The sequence below is a fragment of the Musca domestica genome, unplaced genomic scaffold (assembly GCF_030504385.1).
Source record: "Musca domestica strain aabys unplaced genomic scaffold, Musca_domestica.polishedcontigs.V.1.1 37, whole genome shotgun sequence".
Taxonomy (NCBI): domain Eukaryota; kingdom Metazoa; phylum Arthropoda; class Insecta; order Diptera; family Muscidae; genus Musca; species Musca domestica.
In genome coordinates, this window is record NW_026712321.1 from 8,927,637 (window position 1) to 8,948,437 (window position 20,801).

The window sequence follows — 20,801 nt, forward strand, 5'->3', positions numbered from 1 at the left end:
ATATAGCCAAACTTTGTGCAATTTCTAAGGAAAACTCCAGCAGAAAATATGATATTCATTTGAGTGCTTTTTTTGGAAACACCGAAAAAAAGGACAAGGCAAGAGGCATTCACTTTGTGGCTCAAGTTAGCAATTTTTTCCGAAGTCTATTTGTCATTCAATACAGTTTAAAGTAAGTTAAAAAGTTGTTGCCTTACTTTTGGACAGGTAGTAAGTAAACACTGTTGTTGTTGTAAAACGTGTCTGACTGTCAGTCACGTATCACAATTTTTCCCCATCATGTCTATGTGCCAGTTCAAAAGGGGCCATACCAGGAAACCGGTTCCTAAAGCCAAACAATAGATAACCTGTGATGCCTATAGAAGTCATTGCTGTGTATTAGTGGCTCTAATAGTTGAAGCGTGTGTGTGTGTGAGTTTTGGGAAAATATGTCAACGAATAACTTTAAAAATATTAGATTTAAAGCAAGTTAAATGTGTTATTTCCCAGAAAAATTCAGGTGGTTGAAGTGCATATGGTAGAGACAGTGGTGTTTAAAATGAAATGGGATTATGCTACAAATTTTGTGTAGGGGAAATTGAAATAGAAGCGCCAACAGGAATTCTCCAAAATTCTATAAGACACATTTGAAAATTCTATGAAAAGGTGGATGAATAATCCAGCCGATTCACACATGTGGAGAAAGAACTGTGGGCATTCTACTCAGAGATATAATAATGGGCTCCAATACTGCTGATCGGTCTTTTGGTGGATAGGACATTAATCTAAATTTTATGGTGTTATCCGTTGGGCGCCATTTCTATATACATATTACGGTCACATGCCATAAATCAATACATCATAATTCGAATTATATAATTTTTGTTTTGAGATACTAAGAAAATGTGCAAAGTTTAGAATATTTTCCAGTCGGATTTATTATTTTTCCATCCTTCGTAGCTTCCATACAATCATAATATACTAAAGTTTATTTAATTTTCTGTTGGGCGCCATTTTGGAACACATTTTTATATGGAATATTCTTTCATTCATTTACCTTACCTATTTGTTATAAGCCGTTAAATTTTGTGACATTTCACGTTGGGCGCCACGACTATTTTTAATGAGCATCAATGATGACTTCGCTAAATTACATCCAAATTCTTCACAAATTCAAATATTTGTCATCTGCTCAAAAAGGAGACATGTGGTCTCATGTTCCGCTTCATTCAAAAAGCGGAAACCCCTATCTCATTCTGCCGCGTAATCAAAGTGACAATCCACTTTTTGAAGTACGCTTTTAGATTGCATATCCAAAAAAAACAGCGCCGCCAAAAATTGGGTTATTGTCCAGGAATCTTCTGAACCCGCAGTATATTATCATCAAACAGTAGACGATTATTTTGCACCTCCTTTGAATCATTTCTGCTCGGGGTCTTAGAATCAGGTGAGTACATTCTATCCATCAATGCTACCACACAGGGTGTGATCAAGTCAATCGCATGTATTTTAATTTGGCCACCATAATTTAAATCTGACTTTCAATGGATTTAAATATTATATTTTAACCTCTGGTCAGAGCCAATACCCGGCTAGATCCCAAAACCCCGGGGCTGTAAACCCATATCAAATAAGCACCAGACAACACTAGCAAAACAAAAAGCTACATTACTCATCCACAAAAAGTTTTGTTCCGACTCAGTGGTGAAGCTATCGTGGAGGTTATTATTATTATCATTAAGACTAGAATTCTAGTACCCAATTGAAGATCTGTAAAAATTCTATACTCTTCAGAAGTCCTGTAGATAATATTCCTTTTACAAAAGACCTGCATTTCCCCAATAAAGTAGACTAGTAGTTGATCTTTTGTTCATAGAAGGCCAGAAAGACATTTTTTTATTCCTAAAAGACCGGAAACCCCGAAAAAACCTGCAGAACATAGAAAAACATAAAAAGTTGTATTGTCCTCGAGGACCTACAAAAGGCCATAGAAGACCTGAAGAAGATCGCAAAAGACCTCATAAAAGTCGTCTGGTCATAGAAGGCCCGAATAGGTTATTTTGGTCATGGAAGACCTGAATAAAGTTTTCATGTCAAAGAGGACCTGAAAAGATCTTCTGACTGCCTGGTAAAGGTCTTCTTGTCATAAAAGAACATAAAACAGTCTTTCCCGAAGACCTGAAGGAAATCTCTTTTTCATAAAAGATCTGAAAAAGGTCTTCGGGTCATAGAGAAGTTGATAATGGTCTTCCGGTTTGGTTCTCTCGGAGAAAGGTCTTCTGATCATAGGGTTATTTTGGTCACGGAAGACCTGAATAAAGTCTCCAGGTCAGAGAGGACCTGAAAAGATCTTCTGACTTCCTTTTAATGGTCTTCTTGTCAAAGAAGAACATAAAAAAAATCTTTTGTGTCTCGTACTGGTAGCGTAGTCCGATGTCAAGGAAGTGGACGGAAGAAAACAGCAACATCAGCGGAAATGGTTCGAAAAGTAAAGAAGAGTCTTGATCGAAACGCGCGTCGCAGTGACCGAAAAATGACTCGTGAGCTACTCGTAATATTCCATTCGGCAAATAGTAAAAAATGAGCTCGGGGTAAATCCATCCAAAATTCCAAAAAGTGCAAGAACTTACACCGCAACAGAAAGAAAATAGACTCAAAAGAGCTAAAGAGTTGCCTCGCTTGCCAAAGAAGTCAGCTGAAAATGTGCACCTTCGTTTGGCCACCATTGTGGGCCATGGCGGCCTGCCGATGGTCGCTCTCCCTTTAAAGGTCTTCTATTTCAGTAAGCTGTAAGCCGAATATTGTTTAAGGGCCTTTAATTCAAACTAATATAAAGGCTTCTTCTTGATGGATATTCTCCTGAGAGGAGAATTATTTTTATTGTTGACCCTGTTTCTATACATAGAATGTTCGCTGCTATCTATAAAAGCCCTTCTTAAACTCTCTTATCTCTGGAATACCACCTTATTTTATTCTACTCACTGAGTATCCCTTTGAAAATTTCCAGCCTCTATAGGTGGAACCACAGTTCCATAACTTTGTAGCTCACATTTTATGCATGTACGTCAGGCCATCTGTACATATTTGAGGTTTTTAACCTTTCTCTCTCTCTCACTCTCTGTCTCTCTCTTTGTGCCTCTTTCTCGTGGCATGGAATTAATTTCGTAATTTGGTGATAACACCCGGAAAGTAACTCAAGTAAATTGTTACTTTTAATTATGTTCAAATGTGCCGGTTGCTACTACTACATGTGGGTATGTGTGTGTGTGTTTGTTGTTGGTGTATGACTAAGCAATGACAGGATAACTTTTTGGTGTCCCACTGCTATTCGTGTCATGGAAACTACTTAAATTTTACAGGATCTGTGTGCACCTCAACTGGAGTCGAGCCATAATGAATATCTATATTAAAATTTGCATGTGTGAGTGTGTGTGTGTGTGTTACACTTGCTACAAACAATATGTTAGATTGTGTGCGTGTGCATGAGTCTGCCAATGTATGTCTATGCAGTTGCCACAATTTGACTGTCACACACATACACAACGAGATAGATTAGATATAATTATGTACAAGTGATATGTCATGTGCGACAGTGAGAAGAGGACATAAAAGTTGTTGCCTTTAAACGGGTCATACGGCAACGTGTGTTTGGAAAGGGAACTGTGGGGGAGGGTAGGCTACGCAAAAATTTAATATATTCATTAGAATGTGTTGTGTGTGTGTGGGGGGGGGTCGGCTGCCATCCACTTCATTATTTTTGTAAATCTGAGATTTTTTTATTAGGTCTCTGGGTTAGGCGTTGTTGGGTTATTATGTCATATGAAATTACAGTAATAAAAGTTAATTTAAAGCGATAAAATAAAAATTAAATTTAGTATCAATAAAATTAACAATTTGAAGATTTTGTCAAAGGGGAAGGGTATAAAATAATAAAATAAATTCTACTCGGAAAAATTCTGAAGAATTTGAAAAAAAAATTAGTAAGTATATTACATTCCCGTGACGTAGAGGGTGAGATAAAAAACTAAAACAAAGTCAAACGCCACAATTTTTACATTTTTTTTATAAATGTTATTGAATGAAAGCAAAAAATATCGGAAGTAACATCAAGTTTTAAAATAAATTTAGATTTGTTCGAATTGGTCACCTTTGGCACGAATTATGGCCTTCAAACGGCCAATGCGGTATTTTGGCCCATTCCGGGCGATGCGCTGAGGTTATCGAAACTTTGGTATTTTCTAGAGCCAACCTTGCTTTCTACAATACTGCAGACACAATAGTCCAACGGATTGGTATCCGGAGATTTTAATGGTCATTGTGCGCTGGAAATGAAGCGAGAAATCTCATTTTGTAACCATTCTTGGGAGGCGCGTGCTGAGTCTTGTTGGAATGTCCAAGATCTGCGGCCAAAATGTTTGAGTGCCCAAGGCTTTAATACACCCTCCAGAATATTTTCGCGATAATATTCGGCATTTATTCTGATACAACGGTCGATTAATACAAGCTGAGAGCGACCATCGGCTGTTATGGGGGCCCACACCATCACCATGGCCGGCGCTTGAGTTCTGATGGCCAACCGAAGGTGCACATTTTCAGGTGACCTCATTGGCAAGTAAAACGCAGAAAACCAAATTCGGCAGTTCACCACTTTCGGCCAAGCAACTTCGAAGCAACTCTTTAGCTCTTTTGAGTCTATTTTCTTTCTGTTGCGATGTAAGTTTTTGCACTCATTTTTCAATATTTGCCGAATGGAATATTGCAATATGTTAAGCTCACGAGCCATTTTTTCGGCCACTGCGATGCGGGTTTCGATCAAGTCGCTTCTTTACTTTTCGAACCATTTTCTGCTGATGTAGCGACATTATTCACTGGAATTTTTTCAAATTTGGTACTTGAAGTTCGAAATGGATACTACAGCCTAAGACAGAACATTTTCTGTGCAGGTCCACGACTTCGTATAGCCCCCATATAACGGTACCCTCGATATTCGGAATTTTAATAATTTTAGGGACATTGTTCACCGGAATTGTTTCAAATTTAGTATTTGAAGTTCGTAATGGGAACTACAGTCTGTGACAGAAAATTACCTATGCAGGTCCAGGTCTTCGTATAGGCCCCATATATCAGTACCTCCCTATATTCGGAATTTCGACGAGTTTAGGTACAAAACCCACCGAAATTGTTTGAGATGTCGTTTTTGAAGTTCGTAATGGATGCCACAGCTTGTGACAGGAAACTGTCTATGGAGGTCCAGGTCTTCGTATGGCTCCGATATAACGGTACCTCTCTATATACTGTATTTTGATGATTTTATCTACATTATTCGCCGTTTATTTCAAGTTTCGAATTTGAATATGAATATATTATAAGCCATTTATAACAAACAATGCCTATGTAGGTCCATGTCGTATAAACACCAATATAACGGCTATATTCGGCATTTTTAAAATTTTAACAGAATTTTTAACGGATTTTATTTTTTTGAAAATTTCTAAATTCCTTCCAATCGGTGGAGGGTATTCAAAGTTTGGCCCGGCCGAACTTACGGCTTTTTAACTTGTTTCATTTATTACCTTCCTTTAATACCAAAAAAAAATAATAATAATAATACTAAAAATACCTTCTCGATACATAGCCCTTTCTTTATTATTCAAAAAAAAAAAAAAAAAAAAAAAATCATCATCTTTTCCTTGTTACGTTTCCCTTAATAATTGACTAAAACTCCAATCACAAAAACTTCAAAAAATACATTCATTCATTTATTTATTTACGGAAAATAATACCAACAACAATACTCATTTCAAATGCTAACAATAGGATTAAGCGATAAAAAAAAAAACCTGCATGCTCTTTATAAATAAATACTACTTTTTAACATTGTTTTTTGCATTTTTATTTAATATTTTTTTAAATAAATATTCATAACAATGTTATCAGATTTCAACACAAACTACAACAAGACCAGTAAAAAAAGTGAACAATTTAAAAAATAAATAAATCCATATTGTTTGTGAGTTTGCCACATTGTTGTCTTTTGTTAATTCTGGAGAACAAAAAATGCAAATTACATAAAGGTTCGATCAGGCCGAATTTTGAATACCTTTTAAGATGAAGAAAGTTTTGGAAAACATATAATTCATTGTTGTACAAAAAATTGCGAAATTTGGTTCTCAGAGAATATATTGTTTTATACCTTCCACCATACATAGTATGGACGGTATATTAAGTACGTCATTCCGTTTGTAACTCATCGAAATAATCATTTTAGACCCAACAAAGAATATATATTCTTGATCAGCGTAAAATTCTAAGACGATTTAGCCCTGTCCGTCCGTCTGTTGTAATCACGCTACAGTCAAAGCGAATTAAAATAGGAAGGACAAGTTCGAAGATGGGCTATATCGGTCCATGATATCGTATAGCCCCCATATAACGGTACCCACCTATATTCGGTATTTTGATGACTTAAGCCACATTTTTAAATGGATTTATCTGAAATTCCACACAAGGAGTTCTCTGTGAGTACATTACCACCAGAAATAGATTTTTCATTTATAGGTCCACAATATCGTATATCCCCCATATATCGACACCATAAGATATTTGGTATTTTTAACCTTTTAACAGAATTTTTAATGGATATTATTTTTGAGAAAATTTGCTAATTCGTTCCAAATCAAAACGTGTTGAACTCCGAATAAAACAAGTTAAAAAGTATCAGTCGGTTTTGCCGACAGATGTATACCCTCAGCCAATTTCCAATTATTAAAATATATTTTGAAATTACAAGAAAATCTAACATTTATATTCAATTTAATGCTAAATCATAAATTCCGTATTCTTGTTAGATATTCATCGCTGATTTGTTTCGCAAGTTATGACAGATAAAAGTGTTGCCAATGGTGGCCCTTTATGGATGTGGTACCAGGAGGGGTTGCCAGATATCTATCATCATCACAACAACTCTTGTGATATTAAAAATGTTTGTACGTGTCAAATCTCAAGAGTTGGATGCTTATTTCACTTTCTTTCATCGTTTTGGTTATTCAAAACTTTGACCCATTGTGGGGGAGGTACCCGATGAAATGGTCCGATCTCTACAATCTTTATAACAAATCTTGTGTTGATGGAAATATTGAGACGTGTCAAGTCTGAATGGAATCAGATGTTAATTTCGCGTTTAAAAAGTTTCATGGATACTCAAAATGTTGTGTACCTTTGTGGGGGAGTTACCAGAGGGAGTGTTCCGATACATCCCATTTTCACAGCAAGTCATGAGTTAATAAAAATATTCTGATGTGTGTAATTTGAAGAGAACCGGACGTTTATTTAGGATTTTATGATCGTTTTGGTTATTCAAAACTTTGAACCTTTGTAAGGGAGGTACGGGAAGAAGTGGACCGTCTTCCCACCAGACCTTTTGTTAATAAAAATATTGCAATTTGAGGACAATCAGGCACTTTCGTCTTATTTTATAAGACTTATAATTATTCAAAATGTTGACCCTTTGTGGGGGAGGTACATGTCAATGTTCACACATGACCAAGCACTCATGCAAATATTAGGATTTTCAAAGTTGTAGCAAAATCGGATTATCCTTTCTCTTTTTGTGCAGTAAATTATTTTTTTTTAAAATATTAACATTTTGTGTGGGAGCTACCAGAAAGAGTGGACAGATATTATCCATTTCCGAACTCGATGTAAGTTTGATAATAATATTTTGATGTACGAAGTTTGGATCAAATCGGATGCTCGCTTCGAGAGTTAGTACCATTTTGGAATTTTTCGTAACCCTAAAGGTCGAATTTCCATAAACCGTTCTCGTTTGGAGTTTGCAATGAATACTACCTCCTATGACTGGAAATTGCCTATACAGGCCCACATCTTCGTATAGCTCCCACATAAGTTTATCCGCTTATATTCGATATTTTGGCGATTTTAGCCACACTTTTCACCAGAGTTATTTCAAATTCAAAATTTGGAGTTCACAGTGGATTTTTGCTTCCTATGACAGAAACTTTCCCACACAAGTTATCGTCTTCGTGTTGCTTTCATATTAAGTCTACGCAGTGTTGGTCCTTAAAAAACTAAAAATTGAAATTTGAATCATTATTAAAAATTTGACTTAGAAAACGTATGCGACTTGTAAAAACATTAATTGGAAATGCAGGGTGAGATAAAAAACTGCAACTTAATTTTTACATTGTTTTTAAATTTTATTGAATGAAAGCAAAAATGTCGAAAATAGCAACAAATTTTAGAATAAGTTTAGATTTGTTCGAACTGGGCACCTTTGGCACGAATTATGGCCAATGAAACCGTCACACACCGCCCGAATGTTGCTCTGCGGTATTGTGGCCCATTCCTGGCGAAGCGCTTGCTTGAAGCGATCGACACTTTGGTATTTATAGTGCCAACCTTGCTTTCCAAAATACTCCAGACACAATAGTCCAACGGATTGGTATCCAGAGATTTTGGTGGTCATTGAGCGCTGGAAATGAAGCGAGGATCCTCATTTCGTAACCATTCTTGGGTGGCGCGTTCTGAGTGCGATGGTGTTTGTGTGCTAAAAGCTTTAATACACCCTCGCGATAATATTTGGCATTTATTCTGATGCCACGGTCGATTAATACGAGCAGAGAGCAACCATCGGCTGTTATGGCGGCTCACAACATCACCATGGCCGGCGCTTGAGTTATGGTGGCCAACCGAATGTGCAAATTTTCAGCTGACCTCTTTGGCAAGGAAAAACGATCATTTTCTTTGACTAAATGCTGGACAACGAATGTTTTCTTCATCTCATCACTAAATTCAGCCAAGTATAAATAAATCACTCTATCACGCTTGAATTCCATCACGAATAACTTTTTTTCTGGAAAATTCTCACCAAAATGCTTTTGTACGCTTGTAAACAATATAATGAGCTGTCACTGGAATAATTTTAACAACTGGCGGACGAGTGGCTTAAAATTACATCAGTCTGAAGTTGGTTGCAGTTTTTTTTATCTCACCCTGTGAGTGTAGTTCGAGCGCTGGAAATGCGCATATGTTTTCAAAAATTTAGATATTTTTTTGTTTTCACAGGGTGGCACTGACACCCTAATATAGACCAACATATTAAAATGAGAAAATTTTGAATTTTTACCTTTTTTTTAATAGCGGTACCTGAAGGAGAAGGTCAAAATTGGGATAAGTCTGATATAAGTTTAACGAGGTACCAAGTTTGAACTTTGCTCAACATAAGTGTTTAATTATACCCTACACCACAAGGTGGTCAGGGTATTATGTCTTTGTGCATTTGTTTGTAACAGGCAAAAGGAAACGAGATAGACCCATAGTTCCTTTTGATGATCTGCATAGAATCACATTCTGAGTCGATTTATGCATGTCCGTCCGTCCGTCTGTCCGTCTGTCCATGTATTTTTGTAAACAAAGTACAGTTCGCATTTATTGTCCTATCCAGATGAAATTTTGCACAAACCATTTGTTTGGCCCAAGGACGAACCCTATTGAAATTGGAGATAATCGGTCAAAATGTAGATAAAGCTCCCATATATCTTCGTCCGATTTGCCTTTTTTGTGCACCAAAGGTGTAATATAAGTCCGAATAGTATGGAATTTTGCAAGAATGATCAGACTGGACCTGAAAATAAGTATGCCAAATTTGATCGAAATCGGTTCAAATATAGCTATAGCTCCCATATATATTGTTCATCCGATTTGTTATTTTTTTCCTCCGCAGCCGTAATATGCACTCTGTAACAACAATATTTGGGGAAATATATCAAATACAGCTCAGAAATACATTTGCTAAATTTTATCGAGATCGGTTCAGATTTGGATATAGCTCCCATATATAACTTCGTCCGATTTACCTTTTATTGTGCAACAAAAGTCTAATATTTGCCCAAATTGGATGAAATTTGGCACTTACGACCGAATTGTGTCTAGAACCTAGTATGCCAAATTTAGTGAAGATCGGTTCAGATATAGCTATAGCTCCCATATATACTGTTCATCCGATTTGTTATATTTTTGATACCCACAGCCGTAATATGCACTCCGTAACAACGATATTCAGGGGAATATATCAAATACAGCTCAGAAATATCTTTGCAAAATTTTATGGAGATCGGTTCAGATTTGGATATAGCTCCCATATATTTCTTTATCCGATATCAAATTAATTGTGCACCAAATGGGCAATTCAAGACCGAATTTAAAATATACAAATGCTTCGGCATATTCAGTCCTTTGAACTTTAAATTATGATTATAATCATAACGTGTATGATTGTATTATCCCATAAAATTGTTATGCGGAGCTCTACTTAATTAGCAAAGTGGTGTAGGGTACCATAAAGTCGGCCCGCCCGACTTTAAGACTTTCTTTACTGGTTTTTCAAATGGAAGGTTTAAATTAATATGTAATCATTCCTATTGTAGGGTACCACCAAAAAAATATGTTGCATGTCCTTTTGCAGGAATTTCCTCTGGAATTTATAAAATTCATTAGAATTGAATGAAACCGCAATAACAATGTTTTTTTTTTCTCCTCTTTAAACTAAAAGCTTTGTTTATGGAATTTTATTTGTTGTGGTATTTGTGTTGTGTGTGTGAAAAATAGTTTGTTTTCGCAAATTACACACCATGCCATCGCACAAATGCTCAGCGTTTATTTAGTCCCCACTTTCCTCGCAGGAACATCGATTTTATGTGGTACTTTATAAACTACATGGTAGGAGATTTAAATGATTTGAAAATAAATTAATCTAACCAATAACCCGCCACATTGGTAAGCCAATTAAAGCTGCGTTATCCTTCGCCTCGTTTGATGCAGGAATTTATCAACTTCTAACTACGTGACTCTTTAACATATCAAAACAAGTAAGCAAAGGCTACAGTCGAGCGGGGCCGACCGTTGAATACCCTACAACACTACAATAAACGATACAGTTTATATAGGCGAGATACTCGAAAGAATTCCACAAGATATTGTGACAAATAATAAAAGAAAACCATCAGGTTTCGTTCTCTAATTTTCGAATAATAGCAACTTAAACTAATTTGCTCATTTCCAAGTTATTGGTAGATGTTGCACTTAAATGGTTTTCCTAGATCTGGAACCAATATTTCCCAAAGACGTATAATCTCTCATAGGTGGCAAAAGATTAACATTTATTATTGGTTTTTGACTGAAACGCATCTATATGAGATACAGACATTTGACTATATTCTTCAACGAAATCAGCGTTAACGAAATAGTCAGAAGTGCGTCATTCCTGTATTTGTGAATTCTCCAAAAAGTCACTGGAATGGACATTTTCGTATTTTGTCTAAAAAAGTTGGCAAACTATTTCACACATTGAATATTTTTGGATGGCCATGCAAAACTGCTTGGATTTTGCAATGCCCGGTAGCCCCCATTCAAATGTGCGTGAGGATCGGGCAATAATTACGACCTGCTGACAGTTTTGCAGTTTTTTTGGTCCATTTCAACCCCTAAATATATGGCGATCATCTCCAAAAAGAGTAGGCTTCTTTTCTGACCCTCATCTGATCCCCATGCAAAATTTCGTTAGGATCGGGCCATAAATGCGATCTGTATATGATATCCTGATATCCTAACTACTTAGTTTTGTTAGCTGTAGAAATATTACCAAATGTTTAATTCAAAATGAAAATATGCCAAAAATATGACAAAATTGAAAAATATGAGAAAATTTTACAAAATCAATATTTTCATCTTTAAAGAGATATTTTTATGCGATTTTTTAGACGTTGTTTCTTTCCTGCCAAGAGGCCATTCTGAATTAATGAGAACTGTCGAAATCAGTTCAGCCGTTCTCGACATAAAATAGATCTTTCAAGCATATATTTTTTTATAGACATATATATCGCACATATTTTGCTATATATTCGATTTGTTGGATATTAACATCAATGTAAAGATCAGAAGTAACCTTGTCATGGCTTTGTGATTTCGCCGGAATTTAAAATATTCGCGGTTTAATGAAAAATGTTGAATTTTTTCAATAAAAAAGATATGGTCTATTTTAGCCGCTAAATATTATCCGATGACCACCCAAATTGGTAGGCTTCTTCCCCGCCCTAAACTCTAGCTACATGCGAAGTTCCGCGTCGATTGGTCTATAATTGCGACCTGTATAGCTACTGCAAAATTCGACATTTTTTCAGTATTTGGTCCATTTCAACCCCTAAACATTTGGCGATCATCTCCAAAAGAAATAGGGTTCTATTCTGACCCCAGTCCCACCTCCAGTCGAAATTTCGTGAAGATCGGGCCATAATTGCGACCTGTAGAGTGATTACAAATTAACATGGACAGACGGACAGACGGACGGACGGACATACATAGCTAGATCGACTCAGCTCGGCGAGCTAGGAAGATCCATATATACTTTCCTATATGGGAAACCAATATTTCGAGGTGTTACATAAATTCTGGCCCAATCAAACTTATAATACCCCCAACACATAGTGTTGTAGGGTATAAAAATATATGTTTAAAATTGGCAGGTTATATACATGGCTTTTACATGGGTGTGTATGTGTGTGTTCGCGAGAGTAAATTTAATGCACGTGCGTGTGTGTGCGCGCGTATGTGTGCTTTCATGTGTGACATACTTATCACTCCTCATTCATCAAGATGTCAGTTAATTAAAAATGTTTATCACGTTTACAATACTCACTTACAGGCGGGAAACAGCAGCAGCAGCAGTAGGAGCAGGAGCTGTAGCTACAGCTGCCATTCAATACGTTTACGTTTGCAAGTGACTGACTGAGCTGAATGAACGAATGAATGAGCCAGTTAGTCAAACATTCTGTCATTCACTTAGTTAGTTACAGACTGACTGTTTGACACACTGACTACAATGTCACATGTTTTTTTTTTTTTTTTTTTTTTGTCTCTACAGCTCCTCCTGGTACTGCTGGTGCCATCAGCCACTACATCTGTAGATTTTTGCTTTACAACACCGCACAACGCCACAGCACAGCACGGCACGGTATGGTATGGTACAACAACAGCAACACCACCAACAACCATCCAACATCAACCGTGACACCGACATACCAAATTGGAGAATGACACAAGGTATTGGTTTTCAATACCCAACAACAACAACAAAATATATATGTGACAGGATGTAAAATTCCGACCAAACAAACAGGAACAACAACACGAGAAGCACTTACACAGTTTTTGGTGAGCCAATCCCCCACCGACTCCTCCTTCCCTCGCCCACCCAGTCCCAACTAAGTGAACAAAACCACAAAAAACCCCAAAATCTATTTAAGGATTATTTTATATAATATTTGCAAGAGGTTATCGTCGTGGTATTCACCAGATTGAATGTGTCACGAAGTGATTTAAGTAGGTAATACTTTGGATAACAAGGAGGGAGGGAGGGTGGTAAGGAGGGAATTACTTTTGAGAAGAGTAATTGTATGGCAGAGTAAAGGGAAATTGGTAAAAAGTGCAAATGAGATCGGATAAGGGAATTTCATTTCAGTGAAATCTGCAGGGAGAGAAAATAAGGGATTTATTTGAAAGGGTCCTACGATATGAAAATAACTTGGAATTCAGAAAATATTGGAGTTTTTTTTTTTTAATAAAACCTAAAAATAAAAAAAAAGAACAATAATGTATTAAATTCTACATTTTTTATACCCTCCACCTTGGAAAGGTCGATTTATCCTTTTTGTCCTTTTGTCTGTCAGTCCGTCTTTTGAAATCACAATACATCCTACATTATTAGACGTAGTGCTTTAGCGTAGGGCACAATTGTTTGTATTGTGTCTAGGGTGGTTGGTACGAGATATATCGGTACACGTTTTGGATAGCCCCCATATAACGCTACCTCCCTATATTCGCTATTTCGATGATTTTTGCCACATTTTCCACGGATTTGTCAACAAATGGTATTTTTTGTTCGTGATGGGTTCTAGGTCCGGAAAAGGTCCACGTTCTCGGATAGCTTCCATATTACGATACTTTCCGATATTCGTTGTTTTGATTATATTAGTGCAATTATTCACCGAAATTGTTTCAAATTTCGTAATTGAAATTCAGAATCGGCACTACAACCTATGGCAAGAAATTACTTATGCAGGTCCACGTTTTCCTATAGCTCCCATATAAGGTTTTTCATTTAAGCGGTACCTTTTAATTTATTTTAATGTTTCAAGTTTCTTCCGAATTTTGAAGAGTATTAAATGCTTGGCCCGGTCGAACTTAGCTCATTTTTTACTTGTTTAGATACACCTCGAGATATAAATTATAGATCCTACAAATTTTAATATTCTTCATTATCATACAGACAGATATATGACTGTGGAAATCACTCTATCAGCCGAAGGAAATAAAGAAGGTTGACTTTACTCAAATTTGTTTTAGGTCCTCAGGATTTTTGAAAATATAAATATAACTGTACCGAACGATTTAAAGTATTATAGGCGTTAAATTCACAATTTCATATAGAATTTGCTGTAAACATATCGAAGAGTTTGTATCACCGCGAAATATAGATCCTAGGACTACCATGTAGTATATCGATCTTCCTCGATCTCGTTGCGCTGAGTATATCTACCTTCTCAGAAAAATTTTCATAGAGTTAGGGTCAGAATAAATGTTTGAGATATTCAACAAATAATTAGGGAATCAAATTGACAAAAAAAAACGGATTTTTCCCTGGTTTTGGACTTTTTTTTAGGGTTTTAGGCTTAGGGCAGAATCCCACCACCTGCCATGAAATATTGCATGGTTTGTGAATCTGGTCGACAATAAAGGATTCAGAACTCTGAGGATTGTTAGAAAAAGAGACTGAGGACAACACCAATTAGCCTTTGTTAAACATCTAATAATCGGGAAGCAAAAAATGAATGGAATGGTTTTTAAGTAGTAGATGTGAGAAAACATCTTGAGGAACTTGTTAAATCTAGTCAAAAGGGTTTCAGGTCTATATTGCTTTATAACAAATTATACACAGTGCAACACAAAAAAGTTACGCCCATTGTGAGGGAGGTTCTTGATGGAGTTTGCCGTATTATTCATTTTCACACCTGACCTAACACCGAAAACAAAAATATTGGGATTTGCATAATTGTACGAAAAGTACTGAATGATACTATATTCGGTATTGGGTTTTTATATAGAGGTCTTCGTTGGTATCTGGAATTGAGATATGGAGGTTGTTTTTGGAAATGTGTAGTATAATTGTACGAAACATACTAAATTTGGTATTGTGGGAAGGGATAGGGTCGAAATCCTGATCTCTGTAAGTATTTGAAATTGAGATATGGATGTGGTTTTCGAAATGTGTACTAAACACTAAAAGCATTAAATAGTACCAAATTGGGTTTTGGGTGAAAGGAAGGATAATGACTAATGCGGCAATTGCGTTGTTTCTCTGACGTCGTATTCTTGAAACGGTATGCTCTCCAAATGCAATTCTTGAATTCTAGACAAGAAAAAGCCAGCCATAATTTCGCTATAACGATTTCCGAGCTCTAGAATGTTTCAATTTGGTATGTGGTTTGCAACATGGTAAAGGGTGTTTTTTAAAGCTAGATATAATTTAAAATATAAAAAAGTAACACAAAAATTAAATGTTGATGAAACTTTTTTTTTATTTGTTGCAGTATACTCTGACAAATCATCGTGATTTGACTCACGCTTGAACAACGCTACGAAATTATCCAAATTTACTTTGAAAAACAGTCGTCGATTCGCGCAACTTATAGACGTTGTTTTATCGAAAAATTGTGTTCAGCGATGAGGCGCATTTTTTGCTTAACGGGTTTGTTAATAAGCAAAATTGCCGCATATGGAGTGAGACCAATCCACAAGAGACCCTACAGACTCCGTTACATCCAGAAAAATGCACCGTATTGTGCAGTTTCCACGCTGGTGGCATCATCCGGAGGAGATGTGGTTTCAACGGAATGGCGCAACCATCGACTTATTGAAATCAAAATTTGGGGATAAGTTGATCTGAGAAGGGGACCTGTCAATTGGCCTCCAAGGTCGTGCGATTTGACACCTCTCGATTATTTTCCTGTAGGGCTACGTGAAGTCACTGGTTTATGCTGATAAACCAGCAACAATTGACGCCTTGGAGGCCAGCATTGTTCGTGTTATTCGTGACAGTGCTCAAAAAAACGTCCAAAAATTGGACGTCCAGAATGCCATTCGTCAAGAACGGCCGCGGTGCCCATATGCCCGAAATAATTTTTAAATGTTAATGTACCGCATTGATCTTTTGAATAAAAAACAAATTTTGATTAAAATTTAATCTTTTGTGTTATTTTTTACAATTTCAAGTTCTATCGGGCTTAAAAAAACACCCTTTACAAACTGTACTAAGAAGTACCAAATATTATATAAAACTAACTTGAAAAGCCAACGTTTAAAATGTTCTATTGTCGCTTTAATATGCGTCATTTGCTATTAGGTGAACGGAAAAGATTCGAATATTTGGTGAGCTAATAACTGTTGGATTTGTTTAAAACCTTCTAAAAATGCAAAAAAATAAGTAGTATAATTCTATTGTACTAGGACTATTTGCAGCGGCACAATTATAGTTTTTATAGCCTACAACACTGTGTGATGGGGGTATTTTAATTTTGATTGGGTCAAAAATTATGTAATACCTCGAAATATTGATCCCCTACATAGGAAACTCTGACCATTACAGTGATGCTTATAGCCAATGTATGGGATATATACATTAGATAGATACAATATATATATCCAACAGAAATATTTCTTTGTTATACCGCTTATAAATCAAGAACCACTGATTTGATCACAATTCTCATCAATTCGGGATAGTCTCATGCCAGAAAAGGATAAAATCTAAAAAATCGCGTTAAAATATATCAATTAAAAAGTTTATTTCAATCCAATTTTACACGTTTGGTGCACAATAAAAAGCAAATCGGACGAAAATATATATTTGGGAGCTATATCCAAATCTGAACCGATATCGATAAAATTTAGGAAATGTATTGTGCAGTTTTTGATATCTTTCCACAAATATCGTTGTTACAGAGTACATGTTATGGCTGCGGAAAACAAAAGTATCAAATCGAATGAGCAATATATATGGGAGCTATAGCTATATCTGAACCAATTTCGATCAAATTTGCCTTACTTATTTTCAGGCTTTATTTAATCGTATATGCAAAATTTCACACTATTTGGGCTGACATTACACGTTTGGGGCGCAATAAAAGGCAAATTGAACGAATATATAATCTAAATGTTGACCGATTATCTCCAATTTCATCGTTCGTTCTTGGGTCAAATGAATGATTTGTGACAAATTTCATCTGGATCGGATAATAAATGTGACCTGTACTTTGTTTACAAAAATACATGAATAGACGGACATGCATAAATCGACCCAGAATGTGATTCTATGCAGATCATGAAAAGAAACTGTGGGTCTATCTCGGTTCCTTTTGCAAACAAATGCTCAAAGATATAATACCCTGGCCACCTTGTGGTGTAGGTTATAAAATATAAATAATATAAAAATTTATTTGCTATACTAAGTCCCTGAAATATAATCATTTTTTACTTTTATTCTACCCAACCTATTTAAATCTCATCAAAAATTACCTAAAGGTCATTTGATTTTCCTAATATCATGTAACGACTTTTTTATGAACATTTCATAGAAATTAAAAAAAAAAATCCGATACCACATGGCGTATGGGTGATAAAAAAGTTTATGTTTCATTTTGCTTTATTACTCATACGCATAGCAGCTGGTAGATGATGGTAATAAATAAACAAGTACTCGTAGTCGTCTTTTTATGGACACTTTTTCTGCCATATTTTGTATTCATATTCGTAAGTGATTCACCTATAAATTTCTAAAAAATATATTTTAAAAATTTCCAAGCCCTTTAAAGGATTTACCTCCCATTTTTTGCCAAATAAATCAAATTAATCAATAACACAAATAAACGGCTTGTATTTCAATAAATTCAAAATCATTTTGCAGATGGTCATATATTCTTCTCTCCTCGTTTTTTTTATTAATATGCAATAAAAACATTTTTTTTGCGTAGATTTTAATGTTTGTTTTATGTTATTAAATGGCATTTTATGTTATTTTTATATTCATGATGGCAAATGCCACACATGGCGTATGGGTAATAAAAAGGTTTATGTTCTATTTTTTTATATTTTATTACTTATACGCAGGGGGTTGTCGGCCGCGAAGGAAGTCAGCAATGAATAAGTAAGTAGCTGCTGTGTTTATGTGGGTACGGTGTATCGAATGGCTTTTGTCTAATGGATATTTTTAAGGATTTTTTCTAATTGAATGTGATGGGAAACGATATATCATTTGATGTGATATTTTGTGACCTTGACTTTAAAGCGTATTTTTCAGCAATATTTGTCAACGGCTTTCCAGCTGAATAAGTTTTGGTTTAGGTATGGGTTAAAGATTCTGCTTCAGTCAGAGACTTTTGGTCCATTGTATTCATCCTAGGAAAAATAAAGTTGTTTGTGATAGGAGAGGTAGAGAGAAGAGAGGTAGGGTTTATATAGAGAAGTATAGAAGTATAGCCAACTAAGACCCTGAAATTTTATGATTTTTCCTTTAATTTTATTAAATCTAAGAGAATCCCATCATAAAATATGTAAGGCATAACAGGGTATTCTGCCCAGCCAGGGATCTTTTTTAGCAAACTTGTAGATGATATTGGGATCCATATTTGTGAGAGTTTCTATCCCCCCCCTGCTAAATAGCATTTGTCTCTTGTTGGATATCACGGAACATGTGAATAGTAGTTGTTCAATCGTCTCCTTCTCCTCTACACACAGGTTACAATAGTCAGGTGCACTGCTATTCCATCTTGAGGTCAGATATATGATACTGCAGTGGGCAGTTAGTATCTCTAGCAAGACCTGCTTGGTGATAGAAGCGAGCTTGTTGTTGTTCTTCTTCTCGATATTACCGACCAGATGGTTTTATATTCCCTGCAATCGGTCTCTAAGTGTCAACTCCCTTCCAACGTCTTTGATAAGAGTTATTTGAAGGCGCCGACCTAATAGATAGACAGACATAAATGATAGACTATTTACTTGAGCGTTTTAAGGACCTCCTGACTATCGACATATATGGGTTAGGTTAGGTTGAAAAGAGGGGCGAAGCAATTCGCCACATGCCCTTTTGGGCATACACTTAAACCAGTATAGGCTTGTTGTACGCTCTAGACTAAGGGTTTTTGAAGAGGACGGGCGTTTACAGTCTGTTATATCGACGTATATAGTCACTGGTCCTGTTATGCCATTGCAGAATTCTCTTACAACTTCGACAGCCTTCTTGATCAAAAAAGGCTGCAATTGTCATTAGGTTAAGGCAGAATACGCCAGCAGCGATTCTTTTGTCCATCTTGAAGGTGTCGGTATATAAAGCCACTCCGTCTAGAGGAGGTTCACCAAAAGTTTCCAGGAGGTGTACTAAAACTGTACGAAAAGTACCAAATTGTACTACATTTGGTATTGCATGAAGAGATAAAATTCTGAGATTTAATGTTTAGATTACAGATGGTATCTGTATTTGAGAATTGGCTGTGGTTTGGAAATGCGTCCTATATTCGTACGAAAAGTATTAAATGGTACTGAATTGGGTACTATTGGTATGTATTGTGGTCTCTATTGGTATTTGGTGTTGAGATCTGGCTGTTTTTTTTGGAAATACGTACTATATGTGTGCGAAAAGTACCGAATGGTAAAGATAAAGATAAAATTCTGAAATTTAATATTTAGTTTACTGATGGTATCTGTGTTTGAGATTTGGCAGTGGTTTGGAACTTAGTTCTATGGTATTAAATTGGGTACTGGGTGGAGGTATAGAGCTGGATTCTCGAAATTTGATATTGATCTCTGTAAGGGTATCTCTGTTTAGATCTGGTAATGATTTAGCAAATGCGTACCATAAAGTACTAAATTGGGTTTTGGGTGAAGGGATAGAGCTGGAATCCCGGAAGTTGATATTGAGGTCTCTAATGGTATCTGGAATTGAGATTGGAGGTGGCTTCGGAAATGTGTACTATTATTGTTCGAAAGTACAAAGTAGTACTAAATTGTGCATTGGATGAAGGTATAGGGCTGGAATCCTAGAATTTCATATTGGGATCCCTATTGGTACGTGGCGTTGAGATGTGGAGATGGTTTTGGAAAATAATACTTTTATTGTTCGTAAAGTACTAAATAACGAAATGGTACTAAATTGGGATTTGGTGAAGGGATAGAGCTGGAAACACGGAATTAGATATTGTGGTCTCGGTTGGTATGTGGAATTGAGATATGGAGGTGGTTTTGGAAATGAGTACTATAAATGTTCGAAAAGTTTTAAGTTGTACTAATTTCGGTACTGGATGAAGGGATAGAGCTGGAATCTCGGAATTGGATATTGAGGTCTGTATTGGTATCTGAAATTGAGATATGGAGGTAGTTTTGGAAATGAGTGATATTATTGTTCTAAGAAGTAGAAAATTTGGTATTGGATGAAGGGATAGAGCTGAAATTCTCAAATTTGATATTTAGGTGGTTTTGGATGAAGGGATAGAGCTGGAATACCAGAATTTGATATTGTGATCTCTTGTGGTATCTCGTATTGTGGTCTGTTTTTTTTTTTGATAGTACGTGCCATAATTGTACGAAAAGTACAAAATGGTCCTAGATTTGCTATTGGCTAAAGGGATAGGGCTGGAATCCAGAAATTCGATAAAAATGTCACTATTGGTGTCTGCGGTTAAAACAGGATCTGGGTTTCA